At 42.3% G+C, this 25,398-nt stretch overlaps 1 protein-coding gene across 12 annotated transcripts in view; it reads right to left on the bottom strand.

Moving 5' to 3' along the window:
• Nucleotides 1-25,398, bottom strand: part of PCDH15 (protocadherin related 15) — a 1,260,230-nt gene that overhangs the window by 924,179 nt on the left and 310,653 nt on the right. For 7 of the 12 annotated variants that reach the window (XR_015241496.1, XM_086679480.1, XM_086679481.1 and 4 more), the window contains exon 1: nucleotides 10,146-10,803. The exons of 1 other annotated variant lie outside the window; for it this stretch is intronic. The gene's annotated coding sequence lies outside the window, so the exon portion shown is untranslated. Of the gene's footprint in view, nucleotides 1-10,145; nucleotides 10,808-25,398 lie in introns of those variants that run through there. 4 more of the 12 variants (XM_086679487.1, XM_086679483.1, XM_086679484.1 and 1 more) reach the window with 2 other exon arrangements.

The raw sequence follows: 25,398 nt of genomic DNA, 5'->3' as shown, positions 1-25,398 counted from the left end.
CAGTCAAGCAGTGGGGCTGGAGTCCACCTGCCATGGAAACAGAGGAACGGGGGGCCTGGGTGGCTCAGCTGGGTCAGCTACCAACTTCAGCTCAGGTCATGATCTCAAGAGTTTGTGAGTTCAAGCCCCATGTCAGGCTCTGTGCTGACAGCTGGGAGTCTGGAGCCTGCTTCAGATTCTGTGTCTCCCTCTCTCTGCCATCCCCCTACTGGAGCTCGCTCTCTCTCTCTCTCTCTCTCTCTCTCCCTCTCTCTCTCTCTCTCAACAACAACAACAACAACAGCAACAACAACACAGAGGAATGGCTTCAATAATTCACTTAATGGGTCGCTGGATTTGAGGTGGAATTCAAACTCATAACTCTAATTCTCTGTAGAATCAAGGACCTCTGGAAACCAGGTCATTTCTTAGGCGAGGCTGTCAAGAAAGAATATCACTACCCACAAGAAGAATTCTAGCTACATGGAACAGGAGGAAGTGACAGTGAGTGTCTCAGAAACTGTGGCTGATTTTTACTCCATGACAAAAATAAGCACCTCTACCATGGTGGGTGGCTTCAAAAACATTTATAACTTAAAATTGATTTGACAACCAAGATATTTTATAACATTTACAAGAATCACTTTGTTATAGCCAAAAAAACACACCCTAAGGCATACTCTTTGTGTGAATGCTGTACTTTATCTAAAAACCTTGTTTCTGTTTTGTTCCTTGTTAAATTCCTACGCTGTGACTTGCTGAAAAGCTGCAGGAGACAGAATTTCCTGATGAGCTGTGTAACAGCTATTTCTTCCTCCCAATGTGCCTTCAACAACTGTGTTCAACAATAAATAGCAATGCAGTAGAAATAAGTGTGATACGAAGCCTGGTGTTTTTTTTTTTTGTGTGTGTGTGTGTGTGTGTGTGTGTGTTAAGCAAAACATAGAGGCTTGAGGTGACTTAATACATGCAAATATAATTCACTGACAAGGAACTGACATACACTTAATGGGTTCAAAACCAAGCATTTCCAAAGGAACAATGATTATAATCACCGTTTTACAGACAGCAATTGAAGTATTTCTGATATCTTGTCATCAATAAAAGATATTCAATGAACATTTTAATTTTTAGAGTCCATGTTTAAATGCAATCCCGTATAACCCAATCGTTTCCACAAAACCCCTTTTTCTGAAGGGGGTTTGAAGTGTAAGTTTGTGATATTAAGGGACAGATTGATCAAAAGTACTTATCTGTTATCCTCCACATGCTCAGTACAGAAACTGAAAGAAATGTGAAACCACAGTGACAAAGAAGTGGCAAAAGAAAATGGGCGATTTCAACAAATGTGAAAGCAAAAGACCAGAAACTTATTTAGCAGAGTAGAAAAAAGTAGTTAGCACATGGTGATGGTGAGGAGACAGTGGTTATGACAAAGCTGGTCAGGTCTGCAGGACATAGGATATGGGGGCGCTTAGCAAAGGAAGTGGCAGGACAGACAGGGGAGGGCGGTGCTTATCAGCTGGACATCGTAAAGGAGGGCCTTGGTTCAGTTAGCAGAATTCCACCCCAAGGCTGAGCAATCCTCCCCTAACCTTCCCTGCCGCACAGCTTAGACATTAATTTTCTGAAGATGCTGTCACAGAGCCCCTAGACTCTGGGTCACGAAACACAAGGCCATCTCTCCACGTGGAGACATCCCAGTGGAGCTCAGCTGTCCACAAGCTCTGAGCAAACAGAGGACCCCCAAAGAGCGTTCCAATGACTTGCCTTTTGTGACACACACACCTAACTATTCATAAAAGTTCATTTCCTTCTTCTGTCTGGACACACTTCAAAAGTACAGAAGCATTTGTCTTAACCTGCCTGGTACTTACAAGTGCTTGTGTGACTGAGGTCTAGGCACAGGAATATCAGAAGAAGTCACGTGTGCCCCATTCCATCCAGTCTTGACCCATAAAATCCTCCCTTGAATATTTTTCTTGTTTTCCATGGAAGGCTGTCCGGATGACAAACTGACAACATTTGGAGGCCACATGTTGAAGACCACTCCCCAGACTCCCAATATCCTATTGACATAAAAAACACCTGCAGATACTCACATAGGCAAAACATAAATGTTGCCCAAGGACACGTGAGGGCGTATTTGTTTCCAGGGCCTGCACATCCCAACTAACACATTCTTTTTTTTTTTTTTTTTTAATTTTTTTTCAACGTTTATTTATTTTGGGGACAGAGAGAGACAGAGCATGAACGGGGGAGGGGCAGAGAGAGAGGGAGACACAGAATCGGAAACAGGCTCCAGGCTCTGAGCCATCAGCCCAGAGCCCGACGCAGGGCTCGAACTCACGGACCGCGAGATTGTGACCTGGCTGAAGTCGGACGCTTAACCGACTACGCCACCCAGGCGCCCCCCAACTAACACATTCTTAAACACAAGTGGAGAGGCAGGAATAAAAGGTGGGGCTTGAAGGGAAAATATTAGAGAGGGGATCAAGTGAAACCCCATTAAATAAATAAACAGCTGGGGCACCTGGGTGGCTCATTTGGTTGAGTGTCCAAACCTTGATTTTGGCTCAGGTCATGATCTCACAGTTCATAGGATCGAGCCCTATATCTGGTTCTGCACTGACAGAGTCTGCTTGGGATTCTCTCTCTCTCTGTCTCCCTCTCCCTCCCTCCCTCTCTCTCTCTCTCTCTCTCTCTCCCCTCTCCCCCTCTCTCTCATTTGTGCTCTCTCTCTCAAAAAAATCAAATTAAAATAAAATATAATAAAATATAAAGTTATAACCAATATTTTTAAAAAGATAAGAGAATAAGCTAATAAAAAAAAGCAAATGAAGTAACAGAGAACAACAAAGGAGCTCTTGAAAGTGTAAACTATCACAGTAAAAATGCGAAAGTGATAACAACAACAGTTACCAAAATACTCCCAGGCCAACTGCCCATCAATCCCCAACAGCCCTTGAACTGCTTGCTGTGGTCACTAACGAGCTTTAGTTGTTGAAACCAGTGTTTATTCCCTAGTGTCTGTCGTCCTGGAACCATCAACGGCCTTTGACACATGGGCCCTTCTTCTAAGATTCTGAGAGTCTGACGCTCAGACCTCAGACCCCTTTCCAAGCACCCAGCCAGCACCAGCTTCCTCTCTGAGCCCCACACTCGCAGGGTCGTCTGATTTGTGTGTCCTGTACTCTCACACACACAGCAGAACACAAAAGGATGGGACACTGGTCTTCCCCTACCTTCTGGCTCACACTGGACTGGAAGGCACACCATGGGCTCACGTGTGGGTCTTGGGACCTCAGCCTCCATGAGTGCATGAGCTGACATCTTATAATCCTCAACCAACCAACCAACCAACCAACCAACCAACCAACCAACTGCTCACTCTCTCCTGGGAGTCACAAATACCTGTCAGAGAGGTCGTCCATGAGGTGCACCCAATGAGCCTCCACCCCGGTCCAGAGGCCAGCAGACTTAACTAGGGAAGCAGAGCAAGGCTGAGCATGTTACCTGCAGACACTGCTCCCCCCAGCCCTGCAGCCACCAAGCACTGTGGAGTCCTCTCTACCCCCTCCCCATTCCCGATGGCTGTGGGGTCCCCGTGGGAGGTTAACCTCACACCCCACTCAGAGGCTGTGTAAGTCTGTGTCCCAGTATGACCAGAAAGAGGGTGCCGTGTTGGGAGAACAATGGTCCTGAGAGGCCCGTGTTTCAGAGAACTTGGGAGAAGTTATTGAGCTGCATGATTTGTGGAATGTCTTGCAAAACAAAACAAAAAGATAACTAAAGAGACATATTCAGAATAATAAGCACAAAAATAGCCATGTATTAAAGATGTAAGGACAAAAATCAGAAAATAAAATCACAGCCCATTGTTGGTAGAGCATTAGCATATTAGAGTAACTAGAATTTATGTTCCCTTATTGTCTTTCAAACACGGGATGGACTAAAAAAGGTGGTGGTGATATAAAGCAGCCAAATGTTTCGTAGTGTAATAGGAAATAATACTTTGAATAAATAAACCAAGAGATAGCATCCTAAACCTATTATCTAGAAATATAGACAGAAATAAAGAAGAAACACCCAAAAAAGAGTTGAACAAAGTTGTGTATGGGGACTCAGAGAAGCAGGAGCTAGTATATATTTAATTATATGCACAATCTGATTTTTTTTTTTTTAACCATGAACACCTGCTTTGATTAAAACAAACATGAGCTCTAAGGAATTGCTTTGATGTATGTATATGTATATAAATATATATATGCCTATATATATGCGTGTGTGAGAGTGTGTGTGTGTGCGCGCTTAAAAATGAGAGGCAAAGTAATTTATACCCAAATGGTAACTGTTTCCTAAATACATATTATCCCCCCAAAATACTTGAGATGCTCTTTGCTTTAGTATTATCTCATTCACACAACATCTTCCACTGAAGTTACCATTATTTGGAAAAATTATTTGTGACTATAATAAAGTGAAGCCTTATTATCTGATGCTCTGCTGAATTCTATTCTATTCTTTATCCTGGTTTATGAATACAAAATAAGAATTCATATAATGTATGCTATCCAGGAACTCAGTCTATCCTGAGTGGAGATTTCTCCATAAACCTTGTAAAAATGCCTAAAAGTTTTGCTAATATTTTCTGTAAAATATTATTAGCACACCAATGTAATGATCACTAATGGTCCAAAACAGAACATTCTATTTCCTGTGCATGGCCTCAGACAGAACGTAAGGTTGTTGAACAGACTGTCAGCACCTCTCGGATGCAGAAACTCACGCAGAGATATTCAGAAGTCAAATTAACCAGGGAGGGGAAATCTGCTCTACACTCTACACTGTTGAACTCACAGAGGTGACGACCTATTTAAAAGTTCCAGGGTTACTTCCTGGCACCCTGGCAGTGGACGCTCAACATTCATTCTTTTCTTCATTCAGTTATCAAACAAATTCAACAACACATCAAAGAAAACAGAAAAGGCATTCAAATCCAATTCTTGCGTATATTCTTAGATTGCTTTCCTCCAAATATAGGTATGCATAAGGAATGTATCTAGCAAAGAGAGCTCAGTACTTAAAAATTCAAGAATTAAAGAAAAATTCAAGCAAAAGAAGACGACTGCAGTTGAAATTCTCAAAACTTCTATCATTTTCTGGGAAACTATTTTATTTTCTCACCACCTGCCTTATAGCTAGGAAGGACTTCAGAATTTTGTGGTGCGCCTTCTTGTTTATAAGCCACACACATTCTTTTTCACGTGTCCTCCTCTCAGCTCTTCTTGGAGCTCAGAAAAGAAAGTGCACGTTTCTCTCACTTTTACAAAATCCTTCTCCCTTCTCCATTGTATGCCTTTTCCTGACTTCATTTTCCACTTCTGGTCCTCAGGCTAGCTCCACTTTTCTTACTATAGACATTCACTCATTCTTTCCAAGTTCCTGACACCTCTCTGTTCTACAAATTGTCCCTATGTTAAGTAAGTCGATAAATAAAAAAGAGACCAAACTTGCCACCAGACCTGTTCTTAAGAAAGTAGGATGTGAGGGGCGCTTGGGTGGCTCAGTGGGTCAAGTGGTTAAGTGGCCGACTCTTGATTTCAACTCAGGTCATGGTCACAAGGTCATGGAATTGAGCCTGCACTGGGCTTTGCTGACAGGATGGAGCCTGCTTGGGATTCTCTCCCTCCCTCCCTCCCTCTCTCTCCCCTCTTCTCCCTCTTTCTTCCCGCCCTACCCCCCCATCTCTGCCCTCCAGGCTCTCTCTCTCCTCCATCTTTCTCTCTCTCTCTCAATCTCCCTTTCTGTCTTAGGAATTTTGGTCTCTACTCCATTTAGCTTCTTGCCAGTCTGTCCATCCTCTTCTACTCCTCTCAGTGGGAGGCTGCCTTCTCCTTTTCTGTCCCTCTAGCCCCTCCCCCTTCCTCAAGTTGGATCTCAGTCTCTCTCTGCCCCTGTTCCCTGTCTGCCCACCTTTCACTCCTTGTCTCTAGCTTTCTTGGTCTCTCTTTTTGTAACTCTCCCTACTCCTCTCATTCTTCACTGGACAACCTCCGGGTCTCTCTTTGAGTGTGTACGTCTGTGAGTGTTTCACTGTGACGTCTCTGGGTCTCTGTCTGGCTCTCAGACAGGGACTGAAGGTTCTAAAGAAAAAACAACCTCTGATCCAGTTTTAATGAAGCTTCTCTGGATTCCAGTGACGTGCTGCAAAGTTGAAGAACTCAGTCCCTTAAATGATGGAGCAAAAAGGAAAGTCACTGTCCTTGGATAAACAATTTGCATTTCCATAAGGATTCAGTGATGCAGAATGAGAAAAGGCTCATTCTGACACCTCGGTGAAGACAACAGGGGCGGCATTCATTAGCCGCCCCCCCTGTGAATGAAGCGCTTCATGGTGCACACAGCTACCCTCCCCGCTCAGGAAACAGTGCTGACTTCTGTCTGAAACCCACCCTTTCACTGGCCATGAGAATGAATGACTTTTCAAAGTAATAGGAACCACACATCTGCCAGGGCCTGAGAATGCTTACACTCTAAAAGCCCTAAAGAAGGTTACACCTCCTGTCAATTTTTTTTTTTTTTTTTTATCCGTCAAGGAGCACAATAAGAAAGCTTTGAGTTTTTCCATTTACCAGTCCAAAGGAAAGAGATGCTTTATTTCCTTGAGTTTCTTGAAATAATGACTGCTTTTGCCTGTTACATTTATAGCTTCAATGGCCATGCTCTGATATTTAAGGTTGAGTGCAACCTTTAAACAACTTGCGAGATAAAAGGAAATTTATCCATTACGGCGCCCAGGTAGAAACTCCCACGCACTGAACTAGCGGGTCTGCTGCTGCTGTTACTGTTTGTTCACACACGCGATTGTCTTGAGGGATAAATGCTAGAAGATTAGAACAATTAATTGCCCTTTACATTGTTAGCAATTTATGGGTTTCTTATTCATTATCTGAGCCGATCCTTACAAAAACTTTGAAGGGCTGACTTTATAGATGTGGTCACTGAGGCAAACATGTTTCGGGAACGTGTCAGGGCTTCCAAGGAAAAGAACTGTGTGACAGAAGCCGAGGATTCTATGCTCCTTCTATAATTAACAACGTGTGTGTGTGTGAGGGGGGTGTCCATCTTGCTTCTTGGGGTGTCTCTGATTTGCAGGCTGAAACCCAGCCACATTTATCTCCCCAGTCCCGTACATCTCGGATGTCAGTCTGTACATCACAGGTGGGGATCCTACTGCAAGGCCATCCCATTCACCCCACACACAAGGCCCCCTCCTCTCCTCCTCCCATGTGGGCAAGGATGTAATGGTTGTGTGCGTGTATCTGTGTGTGTTCTCTGCTCCTGCCACACTGCGATCTAAGTGGCCCTTGTATTTGACTTAAATGGAAGACGTGAATTCTGTTTCTGAGGGGTTTGATCCTTTGGGTTTTCTACAGACTTTACCAACAGAACGTGATCTTGACATAAATCACTCACAGCAGCTCTTTTCTCTGACTTCACATTGGCTGTGAGCACTAACGAGCCCCCACAGTTCCCCCAAATATATCCTCACACACACCCAGCATGGGACTAGAGCATGAAGCCCCACAAGCCGTTGAGAGTCTCGAATCCCCAAACTCTGTCATATGACAGAGTGATGGCAAATAAAAATACCTATTAAAAAAGCAAACTTATCAATACGCAAAGTTTTCACCGAGAGTAACAGAACCAGCTTGGCAGGTCACCCTATCAAGTAATACTGTTTTTCGACATTGTAATTATAGGGTCTCCCCCACGAATTCGTGCAGAAGTCACAGACACACGGAGGGACCCAATGATCCCACAGGGAAGGACGACCCTTTTCTAAAAAAGTAGGAAAACAAATCAAACAACAAAAGGAATATGAACAACACCCGCTCATAGCAAAGAGGCCCATGTAAGATTGAACTTTGACATGATAACCAGACTCATTACTGTTTCTGCCAATATGAATATATTCCTAGACTTGGGTTCAGAGGAAAACTTAAAAGCATACATTTTTCTTCCATGTTAAGCCTGCAATAAAATGTAAAGGTATACAGGGGGTTTCTGCACCAGAGAAAAGTTGAGATAAAGGTGGTTTACGAGAGGAGTTGTGTATTATTTTACACCATGTGATTAGGAACAGAAGTGCCTACTGCGGTCCCGTCTGCGGTCACACCTGCACAAACACAACAACGGGGGCGCAGTCATCTGCCCTTAAACAAAGACTCACGTGTCTACAATTATTTTACTTTTCTCTTTTACTTCTTTACTCTTATTGTAAAGGTTCATTATTTATTCAGAAAGTAAAAGCCCACATGATCAAGTGATTACTGAAAGGCATCATTAATTACTCAACAGACTCTTACTTGACACACATTTTGTGATCAAAGAAAAGTAGTTATTTCCCTTGACAAGAAAAATGATAATTGCCTTGTGCATTTAAGTTCACACCGAGGCTGGGCACCAAAAACTCCTGGCGAATTTTGCAAATGGCTTCAGTGTATGTCAGCCTGTCTCCCATAAAACTTGGATGACAAAAAAGCACCGTGCAGGCTTTGCAAAACGGAAACACGGAGAGGCCAAGGAAAATGTTGTAAAGGGCATTTAACTTGAACTGGAGTTCTTTTCCGCTTAGAATCGAAATGATCAGTGTTCCTTTTAAAAGTACCGTTACGGATCAGACGCCCACTAAGCACATCAAACAGTATCATTAGTGGATAAAAGTTCTAAAGTCTCTTAGAAAGTGGAAGGCTTTATTTAAACCTCCTTATAAAAAGTACTCAAAGTTTCACCCCATAATATTCCCAAATGCAGCCCCGGTCTGTTCAGACCCCTTAAGGGTTAACTCTCAGGGGTCATGTTCATGACAAAGTCAGGAGGCTTCATCTTCCACGCTCAGCTCAGCCCTTCGTTGCCGGAGTGGAGAGGGAAGGACGGCCCCACTCGGTGCAACCAGACACGGGGTGCCCTGTACCTTTATTTCAGAGGAGAAGCGCACAGTCAGGGGATCAAGTTTCTGAAATCTGAAGACCCGCATGTAAAGATAAGTGCACGGACTCACACATAACCAGAGCAAAACAAAACTGAAGCAACTCAACAGAAAAACCGCGGCGCAGTGAAAAATAACTTCACAGGAGCAGACGCAGAAAGCCTCAAAGTTGCTGTGAAAGTGACGGGAAGCATCCTGTGCTTAAACACGTATCTGTTCGAGGAGTATTTGCTTCTCTGATAGAACTGCCCCTTGAGTGTCTGGTTACGAGATGTGACAGTCGGCTCTGTCTGTGAAAGCAAGTGAGTTCTGACTTGGAGTGGGCCGTACATGAGGCCGTCGTGTTACCCCCCAGGGAACCATGGCCCCCAGCGTGCCTGCGCGCCTGGATTCCGTGAGGTCAGGCCGGCGACCACACGCACCGCAGAGACCCGTCCCAGTGCCGGCACACGGGCCCGGAACCTGCTACTTGGGCTCTGAACCCTGTGTGTAAAGTAAAGGCCAGGCCACAGGGCAGGAAAGCTGTTGGCAACACCTCGTACGGATTTCACATTTGGGGGATAAAGTCCCCGTGGATTCAAACTCTAAACGGTTAATCCTCCTGGACACCTCCGTAAAGGAGCACATATACACTGGGACATCTGTCGTGCAGACCTCAGGACGCCCGGATTATAACAGATCGCAGACCGTCACACTGCTCATTGTGGGGCAGAGGTATCACTGACTGTAACCTCCGGCAACTGCCACGCACGAAGCGAAATGACACACGCGTTCACACACACAGACCCAGCACGGCGTGCCCACCCCGTTGCCCTCTCTCCTACATTTTGTCAGGGAGAGAGAAGCAAAGAGCATGTCTGAGCATTAGCGTTCTTAAAACCCATCAAACTGCACGGAGTCATAACTCAGAAACATGTGTCTTTCTAAATATTGCATTGACATCTCAGCAACAGTCTAAGGCCACTTGCCGTGACCAGGAAGAAGGAGCAGACGGATGGCTGTCTGTCCCTCCAGCAGATAATTACTTGTGCATCATCATACCCGTCTGTTCTTTGAACCAGCATGACGGGAGACCCACTGTACCTGAAGCAGAGTTGGAACTTTCTCTGCACTCTGCCGCTGCTGCCTTAAATGCGAAAGATTAGGAAAAGGGAGGGGAAATAAAACTTACTTGCCGGTTGAAAGTTTCATCGGGAGCCCACGTAAGATTATGCAGCAAGTTTTCTCGCCAAGACTGCGTCCTGCACATCCCTTTCAAAACAGCCAGTGTTCATAATCTGAGTGCAAGAGAATCTGTTCCCACGTTACAAGCCTTGTTTCTGGAAAGCACTCATATCCAGTCTTGCAGCATCTAGAAGACGTTGCTAGAGGTTCAAGGGGAAGAAAGCACCTGACGTGCTAGCCCAGGAGGATACTGTCCTTCTCCCCTTCCTGAGATGCACGTCGGCCGCCTTACTTGTCACAAGCAGCTAACTGGGAGCAGTGAGCGGGCTTGTGTCTGCCCTCTATCTGTCACGATTAGCTCAGCACGTGGGGGCACCCGCACAGGAGCAGCAGCAATCAGCCGGGAGCCTCTGTGCCAGCCCAGCCAGGAGGGCTGAGCACTGACCCACGGCGATGGGGAGCGCCTAGCACCAATTAGGAGCAGGTGCTGCGGCCCCGAGACAAATCCACGTCCCGCTGATCCTCGCTGTTGGCGTCTTCATTGTGCCGTGTCCTCTCGGCCTGTGATTCCCTGCTCTCTTCTCTGAGGCTGGATTTTACTGTTTTGCCTCATCAGTACTAAGAAGTTCAGCAGCTTACCTTTCAGCGAAAATGCTGCTGACCAGTCAGAATAATCCCTTAACCACCTTCCGTCTGTCAGTCGTCCTCCACCCCCTCCCCACTTTCTGTTTAAACCCACCCTCTTCTATCAAGCTGTCCGCAGCCCCGCATATCCTGGGCGTGTAGAAACTTCACACATTCCATAGCAGCTAAAAAGACAGCCTTCAGGTTTTTAAAAGCACACATGAGACACAGAAGGGTATTACGGAGAAATGCACTATAAGAAACGTCACAACATATTTCTTAAAGACATGATACAGGAGATACTCACAACAAAGTTTTAAAAACAGACGTGAGCTGGTGGAAACGCGCGCACGCACACACACACACACACAGAGTTATTCTGTTATCTAAATCAGGTACACAGTTCTTAAAGAATTCACCATGCCTAGAATTCATTCAAGTCCACATCAGAATTTGTTCACTTGCACATCCTAAACCCGTGGAAGAAAAATCTAAAAGTGAACACAACCCTGGAACTTATTATAGTAGTGGTTTTAACAGAGCAAATGTCCTGAGGTTGGTTAAAGATGACAAGGTGAAGTATATCAAGTGTTTTCCTCGTTGATAAGGGGACTATGTATCATTATGATTCATTCTATTAAAATATATACATATATATGTATATATATATATATATATATACACATCAGACAGGTTATATATATATACATATATATGTATACGTATATGTGTGTGTGTGTGTGTGTGTGTATCACACAGTGCCTCTAGAGTGCTGCTGTATTTATATGAGTATGTTTGCAGAGGGTAACATCTCATTTAATACAAAATTCACATTATCTTTCAAGTTCAGTTTTCCAGAGGAGAGGAAAAAAAATCTTGAAGGATATGGAAATCACCTGAGGTCAGCCAAATGTGTCATGAACGCAAAGCAGAAAGATATGCATAAGTAAACCACAGATCAATGACTGATGACCCCCCAGAGCCCTTGGGCAGAGTCCAGGGGGCTCTTACTTTAGTTAGGACTCAAACTGAATCATCTGCTTCCTTGAAGACACAGGAGACTGGGGGCCAGGGGTGAGGAAGTGTTAGGGACAGACGCATTTCACAGTTGTTAAGATCTGATATTTTGAAAGTTTAAATATTGATGCTTTAATAAAGACGTCTTTGTCAATAATGTTTAAACAAATGCGTGTATATTTAGTTTGAGGTTTTTTTCATCATTTCACCAAAACATTACATAAGTGGAATAACCTATACATTGATATTGCTGGTTAAATAAAACAGCTGGTGTTATGCAGATTTTTTCAGGAACAGTATGAATTATTAAATATAGTTTTCATTAATGACGAAGTCAGCCTCATTCCTATTGATATTTAATTATAACTGAGATACATCAGAAGGATAACTGGAAAAGTTCACCTCTTCCTCACCTCCTGTGAGGAATTAGATGATTATGAACTGAACTCTTACAGGTGACAAGAGCTGATTGTCTTTTCTTTAAAAGGCCATATTTAAAAAAAAAAAAAAAATTAAAAAAAAAAAAAAAAAGGGGCGCCTGGGTGGCGCAGTCGGTTAAGCGTCCGACTTCAGCCAGGTCACGATCTCGCGGTCCGTGAGTTCGAGCCCCGGGCTCTGGGCTGGTGGCTCGGAGCCTGGAGCCTGTTTCCGATTCTGTGTCTCCCTCTCTCTCTGCCCCTCCCCCGTTCATGCTCTGTCTCTCTCTGTCCCAAAAATAAATAAACGTTGAAAAAAAAAAAAATTAAAAAAAAAAAAAAAGGCCATATTTAGATTTTGGGAAGAATACATATGTGATAACATGTAACAAATGCAGTATATAGTGCAAGATGAGTTTAGATGAATTTTAGGGAACTGATTTAAGAATACAGTAACCAGGGTCACCTGGGTGGTTCAGTCGGTTAAGCATCTGACTCCTTGTTTTGGCTCAGGTCACGATCTCACAACTCAAGAGTCCAAGCCTGTATCAGGCTCGGCCAGCATGGAGTCCACGGGGGATTCTCTGTCTCCCTGTCTCTCTGCCCCTCTCCCTCTCACACTCTCTCTGTCTCACAAATAAATAAACATTTTAAAATAATAATAATAATAATAATAATAATAATAATAAAGGGAGCACCTGGGTGGCCAGTGGGTTAAGCATCCAACTCCAGCTCAGGTCATGATGTCACGGCTCATGAGTTTGAGCCCTGCGTCGGGCTCTGTGCTGACAGCTCAGAGCCTGGAGCCTGCCTCAGATTCTGTGTCTCCCCGTCTCCCTCTCCCCCTCCCCCACTCATGCTCTGTCTCTCTCTCTCTCTCTCTCTCTCTCTCTCTCTCAAAAATAAACATAAAAATTAAAAACAAATAAAATTAAAAAAAAATAAAACATGCAATAACCAAAAGGGAAAAAGTCACTGAAAAATCCACTATCCTGAGACAGTGGGAAAAAATATGGTGTTGACTTCTCTTCATCTCTTTCTTCTGTCTCTTGCTCACAAAGTCAAATTGAATACTGCTCTACACACATTTTAATGTGTTTTTTCTTTTAACAAAATACCACGGGCATTCCGTTTGTCAATAAATCTACATTTAAGTGATCATTACTAATGATGTTTTAATATACATGCATATGTACATCCATAATTTACCTTACAAAATGTTTATATTTTCAGATTTGGTTTCTAATTTTAATTTACTTGCAGAACTACCTTTTATTCTTTTCTATCAGCACAATATTCTACAAATGGAAACAATTGGTGGAAGGGAGGTGGTCATTATTTAGCAGGTGGACGTTTAGGGAGGACATGTGATGCCCTGGGTACATCTTACCACCCCTAATGATTTACATCGCATGAAGGCGGGGTCTGGTGTCATCTATCTCTGTCTGTCTGCCCACTGCCTCTAGCCAAGTGTCTCCCATGAAAAGTGAGGTGTAACCTAAAAATGTTACACCAATCCCTGGCATGTCCAATATGCCCTCAGAGCACATGGGTTTAAACCCTGTAAGATACTCTTTTTGTAGCAAACTATAAGAGATGCCCCCTCCCTTACCAATATTGAAGGGGCAGGTATATCTCGTGGCAGATGGAGAGTGGAGGACGCAGAATTCTGAAAGGCCAGAAACAGCAATGCAGGACGCACAGGAGACCAGACAGAGCTCTCCAATCAGAGAACACAAATGTCTGTGAAAATTAGGGCTGCGTGAGGGACACAGGTGGGAACAAGAGCCATTATGGACTAGGCTCCTAGGGCTTGTAGGAGAATTCAAACAGAGTGAAGAAAACACCGTTGCTTCAGATACACATTCTCACGGGGTGACGGTGATTTAGGATGGACTTCAGGGTCGGGGCACAGTCATGGAAAACCGTAGCTCATTCAAAGGGGATTCCAGGAGGGACTGAGTGGCACGTGCCATCCAGAAAGAACATGCCTCAGAGAGGCTGGATGTGTGAAGGGCTAGGGATCGGCTCCGGGAGCGGCTTCTGGTCCTGCCTCTCGTGGCCACTGGGAACCTGGCTTACTTAACTCTCTGTCAGCATCCTTGCACAGTAAGCAAAAAACCAGGGCGTTTTCAAAGCTGTTTAATTATGTTACCATTCTCCAAACACACCATGCTTGCTCACAGCTTTGTGGATATGTCCACAATTCGGGAGACACATCAGCATCACATGCCAGTGTGTTGAGGCTAGGATGCCATCGTCTGAGATCTAATGGTGATATGACCTTGAACTAATCCCTTAGCCTCTCTGAGACTCTGATTTTTATTCCGTATATTAGAGTAGCACTAATACCTACCCTCCCAGGCTTAATAAGATACTTGAATGGAAGATATTTGGCAAATACTCATAATGGAACATTGCATACATATGGTAATCTTTAGGTATTAGTATTATCATTTTAACACAAAGTTTGGCATGATGAAGTTACAGGTGCAGACAAGAGAGTGTCAACACATGTGGGTAACTCCAGATAAAGCAATTCCTATAATTCAATGCTTTGAAGTTGAGTTTTTATCATGTAGACAGAAGAAGTCCCTATAGAAATTCAGGCAAGGAAGGCCCCTGATCAATTTTGTTGTGTGTTCTAAGCTTTTATTTGCCTAAAGGTCACAAGGTGATTGTTGAAATGCAGAATCTTGGGAAGACTCAGAACCAAAAGGTCTGATGTGGGCTTAGGAGTACGTAGCTGAGGCTAAGTTTGTGTGCCCTCACTTTCCTGGGTACAGTGAGCATACGGGCCATAGATCCCACCCACGAGCCCCACAGAGGTGCCACACAAGGCTCCTTGACTGCTAAGATCCAATTATTCCCACTTATACAACAGTGAGAGACTTCCTAGTGTGAAATTAAACAGAGTGTACCTAGAAGGTCTCGCTTTACAAGCTTTCTGGCATAGACTGTGTGCACACAAAGTATACAGGAAGCGCTCAACAAGTGTTAACCATATAGTGATGACCATCTTTCATGGGCCAAGGGGAAAGACAAGAGCCTTAAGAGTAGAGAGACAGGTCTGAATCCTGGTTTGAGCCACCTAACTTCCCGGGGTCTTCTTTACTACTTTTAACCAAGGTTATGGCAAAGGTACGTGGGTAGGGGTTAGCTGGGGCTAAAGCCCGATGTGCAACTCCTTAGCTCTTGCGTTCTGGCTTGGGCTCCATCTATCCAAGGAAGAGGCACCTTCTTGGCCCCACAAAGGCAATTCCATGCCATTCACTGCCCCATGAACCATGAGTTCATGACCTGAGCCGAATGAAGTGTGATGCTTAACTGACTGAGCCACCTAGGCACCCCTTACTTTACTTTATTAAAGAAGAAATTAGTTATATTAGATGCTTCAGGAAGATTTTAAATATTGAAAACAGTTTTAACATTTAAAAACATTTAAACACTGAATATGAGGATTTCATTTATTTTAGAACATGAAAAAATGTTATCTATTCAATGAAAAATGATTCATTAAAGAGCGCCTGGGTGGCTCAGTCAGTTAAGCATCCAACCCTTGATTTCAGCTCAGGTCATGATGTCACAGTTTGTGAGTTCGAGCCCAGTGTTGGGCTCTCAGCTGACATTGCAGAGCCTGCTTGGGATTCTCTTGCCCTCTCTCTCTGCCCCTCCCCTGCTCACACTGTGTATCAAACTAAATAAACTTAAAAAAAAATGATTCATTAAATATAAAGTCAGTAACAATGGAGAATGGATATGCAAATTATGTTATGTAACTTTAAGGATCATTACATACAGCCTTTAAAGTACTAATCCTGAAATCCATGAGAAATGTGGCAAAATAAAGTAAATGATCAAATATTAAAACCAAAGACCAATAGTACTCATTCTCTCTTAGAAACTACATTGTGATGTGTATACATAGGCTGGCAATACAATCGTGTATAGAAATAAGGTGGTTATGCCACAGAGAAGCCATGATAGATTCCCCCCAACATTCCCTTTAATTAATTTCTATTTCTTTTTTGTTATTTACTTTGAGAGAGAGAGAGAATAATCACACAATGGGGGTGTAAAGACAGAGGGAGAGAGAGAAAGAGTGTGTGTGGGAAGGGCAGAGAAAGAGGGAGAGAGAGAGAATCCCAAGCAGGCTTCGGCTGTCAGCACAGAGCCCGATGCAGGGTTTGAACTGACGAACCATGAGATCATGACCTGAGTTGAAACCAAGAGCCAACACTTAACTGACTGAGCCACCCAGGCATCCCTGATTTTTTAATTCTTTTTTTTTTTTTTTTTTTTTTTTTTTAACGTTTATTATTTTTGGGACAGAGAGAGACAGAGCATGAACGGGGGAGGGGCAGAGAGAGAGGGAGACACAGAATCGGAAACAGGCTCCAGGCTCCGAGCCATCAGCCCAGAGCCCGACGCGGGGCTCGAACTCACGGAGCGCAAGATCGTGACCTGGCTGAAGTCGGACGCTCAACCGACTGCGCCACCCAGGCACCCCCTGATTTTTTAATTCTTAAATTCCTTTTACCACCTGTAATTCTCACTCACCTCCTCTGCCACAGATAACCATTTGAATATGTCTAACATGTATTTTGTATTTGTGAAAAATGTGTACTTTGTTATTATAAACAGTCATAAAATTAATTATATTAGCATTCTGTGAGAATTTTTTTTTCACAGAAATGAATTGTGCCTTTTACAGGGCCATGGGATAGGTACACGTCAGCTCCCTTCTAGCACAGCTGTGAAGGCCCCCAAAAACTCCTCCACTCGTAGGCCAGTCCCTGTCTGCGCTGGGATTTCATGAACAAGGAAAAGCAAATCGTGGTGAAAGATGTTTTATTTTCTGTAGCTAATTCTTCTGGAATTTGACTTATTTTAACAGTGGGTTTATATTCTACTTGCACGCAGGAGACTTACATTATATTATAATGCGAAGCTACGTCTCCAGTTCTCAAGTGATTTGAAATGTTGCTCATGCCATTCGCTAGCTCTGGTAAATGACCACACTAACGAAACAGAATGTTTCCTATGGGCTTTAGACTACAGTTCTCTGGCAGGAAGCGTTTCAGAGTATCTGATTCAAGTTAAGCAAACTAATACTAGCTCACACATTCTTTTCAAATGTTATCTCATTGAGAAAGCAAGACATAAGAGGATTTTGTCCATCCTTCCAGAATAAGGACTGAGCCCTTGAGTCAACAGGAGGTTCAAAGTAAAGAGAAGCAGAGAAGCTTTTTTTGTTTGTTTGTTTTGGTTTTTGGTTTTTGTTTTTTTTCCAACCCAGATTAAAGCTTTAGTGAACAAAAGCTTCAGCAGGATTACCAAAATAGCCTTGCTCATTACAAGCAGTGTCTCTCCAAGTTGCCTGGGATCAAGTCATTCTAGGCTTGTTATCGCCAATGGTCATTTAGAGTTGAGATTCAAAGCTGTTGGGTACAACCACACAATAATCCCTCGACCAGGGACCTGGGGGCTGGGGGTCATCTGTATGCACACAGGCAAGCCTTTGTCACAATTTCATGTTGTACAACTTTATTTTTGATTCTGACACTCCTTTATTGTCAGAATTCAAGGGAGCTACTGTTAACATGTTTTTGTTTTTTTGCCAAGAATACCTTTCTTGTTTTTTCCTCCCTCTTCCTTCCTTCCTCCTTCCCTCCCTCCTTCCTTTCTTCCACCCAGCACTTCCCTGTTTTATAGTTTCAGAGATAAGAACAACATAATCTCTAGTTAATACTTAGCTGTGCTGAGTTTCCAACAGGCAGCTTATTATTTTAGAAAAGTAATTTGGGAAATAATATAGTAGTTCAAGGACAATGCTGAAAGCAAAAACTAATTTTATAAACATAGTTATGCATGTACACCTACAATTTGACTAAGTAAAATATGTGAACGTGATGACCTATGTCACTATTTTTTTTAAATTTAATTATTAAAGAGCATGGAGTTTAGAAAGATATTTACCTTCATGGATATCTGACAGGCTTTCAAATATGAGTTGATTTTAAGTTTGGATGAGATTAGACATTATAAGGTCAGTTTATTTGACTATTTCATATAATCTAAAATCTTTTGAAACCTGAAATATAAAACTAAAAAGAAGTATATATAATAATTGTTATACAATGCTTTATAAATTGGCATTTCTAAATGCCAACTGCTTATTTTTTAAGCTATTTTGTGCTAGCCTTAGGGATACTTTTCCCTAAGGAGAGAAACGTAGCCATTACAAAATGGTTTCATTTCTTTAAATAGAAAAAAAAAAAAAAAAGTACCACTTATGTTATCTCTTTTCCATTATAAGTTCTAAATGCTAGATCTGTTAGTATTGCATCATTGTATAAGAACTTGCCACACATTTAGCTGCTTAAAACAGCACACATTTATTATCTCATACTTCATATGGGTCACGAGTCCGGGTCAGGGGTCCACACAAGGCTGTGATCAAGGTGTTGACTGGGCTCCACTAGGAAAATAATCTGTTTGCAAGCCCATTCAGGTCATGTGGTTGGGACTGTATGCCTGAGGGTCTTGGCTGGACTTCTTACTGACTGTTGGTAGGTGGTCCCATCAGGTTCCAGGCCACATGACCCTCTCCTTAGTGTACAGGGTCCCTGCTCACTTCCTGAGGGCCAGGAGGAGAAGCTCGTGAGGCTGTGTCCTCGTGACACAAAGCCTTCTCTTCCTCCTGCGACATCCCATTGGTTAGAAGGTCCAGGGCCCCCCAACTTCAAGGAGAGGGATGATGCAGTAAATAACACCAGCTGGCAGAGATCACGAGCCACCCCAGAATTCTACCTACCTCACTGGGATGATTCTAATGCACTTAATTCATTCAAGTAGACCCAAAATCGTATTGATCTAGGCATGAATAGTAATTTAAGAAAGTAATTAACAGTTCTGAATAGTCAAAGCTTAATTTCAATATTTTTGAAAACATCATAGGCATTAACATATCAAATTATATATTATTTTATCAGAGTAAAATATACATATATATGTGTGTGTGTATGTATATATATATATACACACACACACACATATATATGAAAACTCCCACTAAGATCCAAGCACTTTGATACTTAATTAGTTGAAATATGTAAGACCAGAGTTGTTGAGGAAAATATTTTCAAAAATGAACAGAAAACGTTAAAAGAACCTCAACGTAACCTTAAGCTACATGTAACACAGGCACTTAGGGGTCACACATTGTAGGATATGTAGTGCCTACTATGAATTACATTTTCATATAATTTGATAACATCTCAGGAAATCTTTTAATTAAAGTATATTTACTTAGATATATATACAGAGAGAGAGTGAAAGAGAGAGAATTCCAAGAAGGATCCGTGCTGCCATCAGAGTGCCCGACGTGGGGCTCAAACCCACGAACCATGAGAGCATGACCTGAGCTGGGTTCCGATGCTTAACCGACTGAGCCATCCAAGCGCCCCAAGTCAAATTTTGGTTAAGTAACAGATGTCACACCCAGCACGGACCCCGATGTGGGGCTCGAACCCATGAACCATGAGATCATGACCTGAGCCAAGATCAAGAGTTAGATACTTAACTGACTGAGCTACTGAGGCACCACAGGAACTTTTTTTTTTTTTTTTTAATATTAAGTAAAAATAAAACTTCAATTAGATTTGTTTTGTTTCCCTGCCTTCCATAGAAAATCCCACAGAAGATTACCAACGTATCCTCTTAGATTCCTTGAGCCTAAAGCCTATTACTAAACACAGGTTGTGTGTGTCTAAAATAAATGAATATATAAACACATATGAGGCTGTTCAATGGGCAATAATGGAATTATTTTGGTCATTTAAAGTTTTCTTCATTAGGTGATAGGGAAAAAAGAGTTTTACAAATCACCTTCATCACTCTGTAACACTGGAGAAATTGGAAGAAATCCTCAGAATAATGTTGTGCTGACTTTTTAATGCTGACTTTTATAGTTATCTACAATTCTAAGATTATAATTTTAAATTCACACACATTTTATATCCTTCAGGAGCCCTAGTCCCAGCAAGTATTAGTTGCTACCTTTACTTATTTATCTTTATTTTTTTTTTTAGTTGGTACTTTCTATACCCGATCCAAGGTTAGAGGTATTTGCATAAATATTATTTTTAGATGAAATAAGACAGATCACGAAGATTACTATAACTGAGTCTTGTATTCCTCTAATCTCTGGTTTATACTGGTTTCTCTTTGACTCAGTAATCACAACGTGAATCCATTTCAAAGAGCAGAACGTGGGGAGACATATTTGTCCCCCAGATTTGTAAGGGAGTCCATTCTGTCTGCCCTTTCCTGCCTCTTGCCTCTCCCCCGAAAGCAGTCACAGACCAGGGTGCTGAAGGAAAGCTGACATTCAGTCAAAGCAATGGTCCATCTACCAGGCTTCCCCAAACAAAACTCTGCAGAGGCTGAGTCCACCATTGCCAAGGCCAGTGAGCTGCCTCCCATGATGGAGGTGATGGAGGCCTAGTCTGAAAGGAGCTCGCAAATGTTGGGGGAGCCAGTCAAGAGCCCAGCCAGTCTCTCTTGAACTCCCACAGTCACCTTTGAGAGCCACTGCCGGCACCTGGATCTTAAAGGATTATGGACAGTTAATTTACTTCTTGGCAATTACCAACATCTCTCCAAGATGTATATTCCTCCTTCAAATCTATATCCTGCTGTAGTGAAGGAATTTATAACTGTTGTACAGCTTCATTTAAAAGGGCTTCATAATTTCCATAGCAACAGATTATCACGTCACATATTTTGGAACAAGGTCAAGTTTCAGTCCAGACTCAAAGTGACATGACAGGATAATTCTGCAGTTAATGGAAACATGTAGAAATATAGAAGCAGGGATACCTTCCAAGACATACAGACTTTAAAAAAGATGTTTAATGTTTATTTCGTTTTTGAGAGAGACAGACGGAGCATGAGTGGTAGAGGAGCAGACAGAGGGGGAGACACAGAATTAGAAGCAGGCTCCAGGCTCTGAGCTGTCAGCACAGAGCCGGACGCAGGGCTTGAACGCCCAGACTGGGAGATCATGACCTGAGCTGAAGTGGGACGCTTAACCTACTGAGCCACCCAGGCGCCCTGACACACAGACTTTTAACTACACTCAGCTCTACAGGGAATGTTGATTCAGCTCTACAGGGAATTCAAATAATTGAAAACCAAACAAACAGATTGCACTAAAAAGCCAGGCTAACACTGACAGCCTGAGAAACAGTATTTTTTTCTCCTCATCTAGATGATAAAAACCAATATAAGAATGGCCATAGTAAATGAGTATAAATTACACTGGGGGATATTCTTTGCACATCATCAAGGTGTGAATACTTTTTTTTCAGTATTAGACCACAGTTCTAGCATGTTAGGCAAGCCGTTAGATTCTAGAATTGACCGAGATGGCTGCAATCTGAATCACGCTGTCAACATGCTCTGTGGGCAACATCTTCCTAGATTTAGCTCTCCTTAAACTTATAGGTGAAAATAAAGAAAATATAAAATGCAGTCTATTGGCATCACAGATCCTCTCTGTACTTCTCACATAGTCCTGAGTGAATCCATGAATGTTAGCTCTGGGGAAATTCAGAAGGGATGTCCTGGCAAGCAATGAAAGTATGTAAATACTGTACTTGGCATCACCATATTAAGTGCCAACATAGTCAATAAAACATTAGAAGCTGAGCACACATATTTCAATAAAATGAGAGTGAGAACCCAGTCTCCTGTGTAGAGGCATGTTGATCACATGCAGATTAGCATACTATTATCTCATTGTCCAAGCTCTCACCTGCTCTTAGTCCAGATATACCCTGTATCTGAATGTGTGTTCACTGGATACTGAGTGTTAATGATGGGCCAGGCGAAGGCATGGGAACCGGCCACAGGGAAGCAAATGGGGCTGCTTTGAGCAGCCATGGAAGAGAGCGGGTGTTCCTCAGAATGAGTCTGGATCATAGAAGGAGGGAAAGGAAGGACAGGCGGGTGGTGGACAAGGACGTCAGGATGATGTCAGGTTCCTGAAGCCAGAACCCCGCCTTGGAATGGTTAGAGCAAGTCTGAATAAGCTCCATCCAGTCACTTGTGCTATTAGAGGGTATGTTCACTCTAACCACGCGTGCTTGTGCAGTTTGGAGGAAACAATTCTTATATTCGGAGCAGATATCTCTTGGCTTCAATCTGATGAAACTTCTAATATACTTTCTACAGAAAAGTAATACTTTCTTCAATATTTTCTCAAACTATCTGTGTGCTTTAAATAGTCACCAGATACTCCCCCAGAATAAGCGCTCAGGAAACTCTAGTCAATTTTCAAAAATCAATGATAAACAGAGCCATGGATTTCCTTCACTGTCACCCTCAGGACTCCTGAGACAGGAAGATGTATGTGTAATACGGAGGCATAATACGTCTTGGATTCTCATTCTTCATCTCAGCAGCATTATTGTTAGTATTTTTTTTTTTTTTTAATTTCCTTCTTCGTATACCCAAGAACAATTCTACCTGTTATCCTGACTCTGGTACTTTCCTTACCAGAGGTGTGAGATGCCACTGGTATACTATCCAAAACATACATTAAGAAGTGTGTGGGACACCTGGGTGGTTCAGTCGGTTGAGTGTCCGAATCTTGACTTCCACTCAGGTCATGATCCCAGGGTCAGGCTCTATGCTGAGTGTGCAGCCTGCTTAAGATTCTCTCCCTCCCTCTGTCTCTGCCCTTCTCCTGCTTGTTCATTCTCTCTCTCTCTCTCTCTCTCTCTCTCTCTCTCTCTCTCTTAAAAAAAAAAGAGTGTGTGCCTTCTGCATCATCGTGTTTTGATGGTTTGGCTGTCCACCTACAATACATGGACCTTATACATCTTCCTAGACATGATATTTTACTTCTAATTCACACACTTGTTAAAAATATGTATGATCACCATTGATCCTTATAAGAAGGGACTTATTAACCCATATTCAATCAATTCCCCCTCCTGAAGGAAAAAACATACATTTATACTACATGAATCATGTATAAAAATGTATTTCAAGAAATCACATAATTTGCTTTAGCTTTGTTGGTACCTAAATCTCTTGAATTGACCCTACTATATTCTAATCTACATTTCAGCCTAAGCAAGGCAAACATAAAGGGAAGTAGTCAAGGTCCACCCCCAGAAGGACAGTGAATATGCCCCATTAACAACCTGCATCAACGAGGGATCCTCCTGTGAGCGTGTGCACGGGGGCTCCTCTTTTCACGATGGAAACGGAATTTAGAAGTAAGCTAGTGGTAGTATGGTTTGAATTTGCAACCTAACGGAATCCGAAATAAAATGTGTTTTTGTTTTTTTCCAAAATACAGGCCAATTATTCAGCAAACAGATGTGACGAAAACAAGCTGTTGGCGATCTTCTAACTTTACGGTATTTTAAACCTGAGGGTAATTTAAGAAGAGTCTGGACTTTCTATAGGAGGACAATGACTTTGAAGCACACAGCGATAAGGAAGACAAGAGCAACAGGGATCTGCAGGAAGACGCAAGAAGGAGGGTCCCACTACACATCGTTTGAAAACTGACTTTTGTATAAAATTGTCTTCCTAGTTGTTCTAAATCTTTTTTTAAATGAGTGTCTGACATACGTCCGAACTACTCCTATGAAAAATATACAAAGAAGAAGTGTAACACAATCTTCGGCAAGATAAACAAATCTGAACATTTTCTTCAGACATTTTTTTTCTTCCTAATAGCATTTTCACATAATTAAATGAAATGTTTTTATCTGAGAAAAACTTCTGAGGGAGAAAGCATAGGCTGTCCAGAAGTCCGCGCACTGACCCCTCTGCATTGACTGCGGTGTACGTATACATATCATTTACTTAACATCATGGAGCATTCCACTTCTGAGTCCCTTTCGCTGTGCAGTTCTGTGGTCTCATTCACTAGGTTGCCGATTTTTATGAAATAGTGCATTCAGCAATAATTCAGTGAAAGCTACATTATTAACATTTTAAAATCCAATCGTATGCTTAGAATACTCTCAGTCAAATCTAAACTTGTCATATGCGTTGAAAGAAATGAATGTGATCACGTGTTCCAGAAACAGTTTTAAAAAGCATGTTTTCTTCAGAATAGGATTTTTTTTCATTTTTTTAAAATTTCACCTCCAACCCTATCCAGCATTTATAAACACACTTCAACAGATTTCAAATTGTTGAGGGTGCATAATTGTAAGTCCTTCTCCAAAGATTAGTTGTATCTTCTTTTAATGTTTATTTATTTTTGAGAGACAAGAGAGAGACTGCATGTGGGCAGAGAGACAGGGAGAGAGAGGGAGAGAAAGAGAATCCCAAGCAAGCTCTGCGCTTGTCAGCACAGAGCCCAACCTGAGGTTCGAACCCATGAGCCATGAGATCATGACCTGAGGCGAAATCAAGAGTCAGACACTTAACCCATGAGTCACTCAGGTGCCCTAAAGTATATCTGCTTAATTGATCCAGACATTAAGATACATCACTAACAGGAGTGATGAAATTTTATGAGAACATAAAATATAAAATATTTTCTTACCACAATCTCAAATATCAAAAGTTGTACGTACCCAGTCAAGAAAAATGAAGTTTCTCTCTCAGATCTTCAAATTTTCTCCCCATATCAGCTTAGAAGGCAAACAAACCAAAAGATCCAGAAAAATAAATAATCAAATAAAGCTATTGGTTGTCCCCAGCTACATCATTATCTCCTCCCTTAAATATCAAACTCTTTTCAAGAAGATCGTCCATACCTCCCATTTACTGTTCTAACACTTCAATGTGGATTCCACCACCTACCAAACAGCTCACTGCTTCTCGTAGATGTGTTAACAATCGCCACTCTCCCCTTCCCTAGCCCTGTCAGTACTTTCTGGAACCTGTGATGCTCTCTTTCTAGAGTATCTTGGATTGCCAGAAACCACGCTCTCCTGGTGTCCTTTTGTGCCTCTGCAGTTCCTTTTCACTATCTTTTTAGTGGATCTTTTCCTCCACCTTTAAATTTTAGAAAAACACTTAGATTCTAGCTCAGGCTCTCTTCTCAGTGACGAGCCTCATCTCCCTCCATAGGGTCTGTCTGCTCCAACAGTGGAGCAGATGATTCCCAAGTTTTCACGTCCAGAACACATCTCCATCTCCTATCTGCTTAGTAGATGTCTCCAT

Source organism: Puma concolor, chromosome D2 (assembly GCF_028749965.1).
Source record: "Puma concolor isolate L17-30 chromosome D2, mPumCon1.1.hap2, whole genome shotgun sequence".
In the NCBI taxonomy this organism is placed as follows: Eukaryota; Metazoa; Chordata; class Mammalia; order Carnivora; family Felidae; genus Puma; species Puma concolor.
This window is presented reverse-complemented; position numbering and strand designations above follow the sequence as displayed.